This window comes from Oryx dammah, unplaced genomic scaffold, assembly GCF_014754425.2.
Source record: "Oryx dammah isolate SB20612 unplaced genomic scaffold, SCBI_Odam_1.1 HiC_scaffold_13, whole genome shotgun sequence".
Taxonomy (NCBI): domain Eukaryota; kingdom Metazoa; phylum Chordata; class Mammalia; order Artiodactyla; family Bovidae; genus Oryx; species Oryx dammah.
In genome coordinates, this window is record NW_024070197.1 from 20263648 (window position 1) to 20268671 (window position 5024).

At 47.4% G+C, this 5024-nt stretch overlaps 1 pseudogene; it reads right to left on the bottom strand.

Annotated features, from left to right (window-relative positions):
- Positions 1-670: 670 nt before the first annotated feature.
- On the bottom strand, positions 671-2718 carry LOC120872634 (annotated as a pseudogene).
- Positions 2719-5024: the final 2306 nt, after the last annotated feature.

Sequence of the window (5024 nt, forward strand, 5' to 3'; positions counted from 1 at the left end):
TGGAGTGAATGACTAACACACACACAGACGTACACAGAGAGAGAAATGGAGTAGGGGAGTGGTAATATATACATGCAGGTTGTTGGTAATGCTCTAATTTGGGGGTTAAGTGACAGGTTCATTTGTTTATATTATGGGTCACATATCCTCTGTATATATTAAATGTGAAAAAGGTAAAGGAAAAACAATCTAAAAGTTGAAAAAGTCACGGTCCAGTCATGAAGCAAATTAATATGTAGATGGTCTGGGCTTCCCTGGTGGCTCAGTGGTAAAGAATCTGCCTGCCAAGGCAGAAGACATGGGTGATCCCTGATCCAGGAAGATTCCACATGCCATGGAGCAACTTCGTCCATGCACCATGACTACTGAGCCACTGGGAAGTCTCCACTACCGAGCCTACACGTTGCAACTACTGAAGCCTATGCAGCCTACAGCCTGTGCTCTGCAACAAGAGAAGCCCATGCCTGCCATGAAGACTAGCCCCTGCTCTCCGAAACTAGAGAAAAGCCTGCACAGGAAGCAGGACCTAGCACAGCCGAAAATAAAACTAGATAAAATTTTAAAATAATATAATATAGAATATATTATATCTATAATATAGAATATAGAATATAAGAAACTGCTGGAAATTCAGAAAAAAGGATAATCCATTTAACTTTTTTTTTTTTTTTTGCATTGGTTTTATTTTACAGAAGATGCTTTCTGCTGATTGGCTAGTTTGTCAAAAGAAAAATACGAACAGTCGTAGGTTTAACAATACAAAAGATTAGCTACATATGGTCAGATTAAACACATTCTAGTGGACAGGGCTGGACACTGTCATTTCAACTACAATCTGCTGTCCCCAACTATGATTTAATTCTCTCACAGCTGAACTCTGACTATGATCCTTGCCACAAAAGGAATCTGAAAACTACTCGAAAGCCACAGGGAGGAGAATTAAAAGTGTGTTTTTCTTATCTCACTGGAGTATGACCAGGGGAGTTTACAAATTCTGATAAGCCAGAGTCTTGTATGTGTTGTAAGCAAAACAGAGTTTCTGGATGCTAGCAAGTCACTGCTCCTGTGAATCCTGGTGAGTGAGGCCACCCGCATTGCTTTCACACCGGAATTCACCTCAGCACATAAAGGACCCAGGATAGCACTGCAGCCGCCAAGGATGAAGTGAGGTAAACAGCAGCAGATGTATCTTCCTCTTATTTAAAGGGAGGGTTAACAGGCCTCGTTTCCTTTTCTCGCCCCGTGAGACTGCCAACCAAATGAACACTTGCTGCCACAGCAGGGTCATTGCATCCTTTAAGACGCAGGCTCTGGTTCACATCGCCGGAGCCAACACGGGCATCCACAAGTCCAGGAGGTGGGCTGGGGCATCCTACCGGCTGTCGGCAATGTCTTTGGCTGTGGCAGCCCCTTCGTGGGGACCCCAAGGAGGAGGGTGCTGGGACCAGGTGGGTGAGGGAGGCAGAGTGAGCAGAGAAGCCTAGAAAAGAACTGGGCTTTCAGCCCTCTGGGCATTCCTGCCACCTGGGTGCCCAGGGTGACCATGCCATTGTTCACAGACCACAGGCTGGTGTACCGGCTGGAGTCCATAGGAGGACCAGCATTGGGGCCCATGGGGAGCATGCTGGTGTGGGCATGCATTCCAAGGCTGGACAGTTGTCATGGGTTGGAGTATGGACATGCAGATGAATTGTCAGAAAGGTTTCGAGAATTGTTCTGCTGCATAAGGGCTGGGGTAGGGGTCTCCTGGATGGTGGTTCCCCAGGGCCAGGTACGTTTCACAGCCGTGCGTGGAAGGCTGTGAGACAAGGGCGCTGAACTGAGGGTGGGGGTGGCAGGTGACACAGGGTGCTGGTTCCAGGAATCAGCCAGCATTCAGATGGCTGCTGGCTCCAGGTTTTTCCATTGTGTCTTTGTGATCGCTTCTTTCCTTTGCATCAAGGAAAGCTTTTGCAAATGGACTGTATTAAATTTTAAGAGCTGCTAGCTCCTCATTTTGGTAAGTGCTCACTGCCATGAACTGGGTCTCCTGGGAAGCAGTGTTTAACACGATCCAGTCCCCTCCATTGAGCTTGTTGGTGAGCTTGACTTTGCTGAAGGAGACAGGCACCTTCAACCAGTGTGCTCCGAAGCTGGGCAAGTCAGGGTGGATGTAGACTCAGCTGGGCGTCTGCGGCTCAGGCTTGCCCCGTGGTACCCACTCTTGGTTCAGGTACTTCAAGCGGTTGGAAGTCCAGCAGGAAGGAGTACACGGCATTGGGGTCCAGGCCGGACACGTTCACCTCCAGTACCTGGAACACCCTCCTGCCGCTCGTGGTCACCATCATCTCCTTGGTGAGGTCCTTGAAGCGCAGCCCCAGCTAGCTCTCCTCTAGGCCCAGGCGCAGCTCGCGCTCCCTGGGGCCGCCTTCTCGCTGCCTGCCTGCTACTCGCTCTCTACAGCTCAGCAGATGGTCCTCGGGTACTGCAGGCTCTTCCCCCGCTCTCGGTGTGGGGGAGCTCATCCTCTTACCTGCCCCCTCCCCACCGCCCCCCAAGCCCTGACTTGGCTACTCGAGAGGAGAGCCACCTTCACCTCAGTAGGCGGCCGCTCTTTCAACAAGAGGGGCCTCCCGGGTCCCAGACCCGGGTGGATGGCGAGGAGAGAGATGTGGGGAGGAGGAGGGGCGGTGGCAAGGGAAGGGGTGGGAAAGAAGGTTATTCCACTTGAACTGCTGACAAAGGTCCATGTGGTCAAAATGAAAGTGACTCAGTTGTGTCCGACTTTTTGCAACCCCATGAACTATACAGTCTATGGAATTCTCCAGGCCAGAATACTGAAGTGGGTAGCCTTTCCCTTCTCCAGGGGATCTTCCCAACCCAGGGATCGAACACAGGTCTCCCACATTGCAGGCGGATTCTTTACCAGCTGAGCCACAAGAGAAGCCCATATAAGGTAATACACATCCTGAAAAACCAGCTGAATGTAAATTGCTATGATTTCTATCGAAAAGAACATGGGAATATTAGAATTATGAAGTCATGTTTCCCATTATCCAGAATCTCAGTTATTAATCTTACAGATACAGTCACCTATTTGTTAAATGACTCATTCCGACACTGTTTGGACTAGCAAAACTTGGAAACAACCTGGTTGCAAGTGAAGAGGGCAACTTGAAGATCTGGGTGACACTGAGAAAAAGGAAGCAGATTGCAACTGGAACTCTGTTTAAGTTATTTTTGAACTGTTTGAATCCATACATTAAAGCCTCAGCCAGGGGCTTTCCTGGTGGTCCATGGGTTAAGACTTTGCCTTCCAATGCAGGGGGTGTGGGTTTGATCCCTGGTTGGGGAGCTAAGATGCCACATAAAAAACCATAATAAAACCATAACAAAAAAGAAACCATAATATAAAAAAAAAAAAGATAGAAGCAATATTGTGAAGCCTCCACCAGAGGAACAGTCCATTGAGGAGACCAAACAGGTCCCCAAACTACAGATCTCTGCCACTGGAAATCTAGGCCACATGTTTCAACTGTCAGAGGGCAGGGAGAACCACTCTGGGTTACTGTGCTGGTTTCCTAACTGGCCTTCCTACTAATTTATTCTCAACACAGCCGTCAGATGTTTTTATTTTTTTTCATTTATTTATTTAAAATCAAAAGACATACACATGGACGAGATTCACTGACCATTGTAGTAGAAGTGCTTTTTATTTTTTTGGCCACAACACATGGCTTGTGGGATCTTAGTTCCCCAAGGAACCCAGGCCCCCAGCACCGAAAGTGCTGACTCCTAACCATTGGACCTCCAGGGAATTTCCCAATTCTTTTTAAATGTAAGTCAGATTGTCACTCTTCTTTCTATTCAAAACCCTACAATTGCTTCCCATCTGGGAACAAATGTCAATGATTAAAGTGGACTCCACTATTCCTTCCCTATCAAGACTCCACTGACTCTAACCTCTTATCCCACAAGCTTCTCCTCCCTTACTCTGTGCTGCGATGTGTGTAGTCACTCAATCCTGTCCAACTCTTTTCCACCCCATGGACTTTAGCCCGCCAGGCTCCTCTGTCCATGGGGATTCTCCAGGCAAGAATACTGGAGTGGGTTGCCATGCCCTCCTCCAGGGGATCTTCCCAATCCAGGGATCAAACCCAGGCCTCCTGCATTGCAGGAGGATTCTTTACCATCTGAGTCACCAGGGAAGCCCATGAATACTGGAGTGGGTAACCTATCCCTTCTCCCGGGGATCTTCCCGACCCAGGAATTGAACCGGGATCTCCTGCAATACTGGAGGATTCTTTACCAGCTGAGCTACCAGGGAAGCCCCTCCCTCACTCTACTCCAGCCATAATAGGTTCACTCCTGCTTCAGGGTCTTTGTAGCTAACATCTCCTCTGTTTGAACATCCAATCAGCTTCTTGAGTCATTTATCAAATGTCAGGTTCCCTAACCTATTTTAAATTGAAGCAGCAATCCCCCCTCACACCTATACACGCTATGTTCTCCTCCCTTCGTGGTTTTTTTCTCCAGAGAGTTTCAGCATCTTTTTGGTCATGCCATGTGGTTTTCAGGATTCTAGGTCATTGGCCAAGGATTGAAGCTGGGCCCCTGAAGTGAAAGCACGCTGAGTCCTAACCACTAGCCCACCAGGAAAATTTCCCTTAAGCATCTTCTTAATAGACTACAAATTTAATTATTTGTCTGTCTCCTCCCAGAACACAAGCTCCAAGAAGGGCTGATTTTATTTTGTTCGCTGTTGCCTACCCTGCCAATGAACTGTACCCCTTGCATATAAAGGCTTGGTAAAGATTTGTTGAATAGCTTTCTGTTTTCCACAGAAAACCAGTAAAACTAAAACCAAAAGACTAGGTGGGAAGGGATGACAGTATGACTGAGGGCTTTCATTATAAGCCCTCTGAGGCATTTAAATTAAAACACATGTCTACACATATCTCATCAACATAAAACATTTTAAAAATAAGAGACATTAGATGTATTTAAGAAGTAGAATTGATAGAACTTGCTGACAGGCAGGAAGC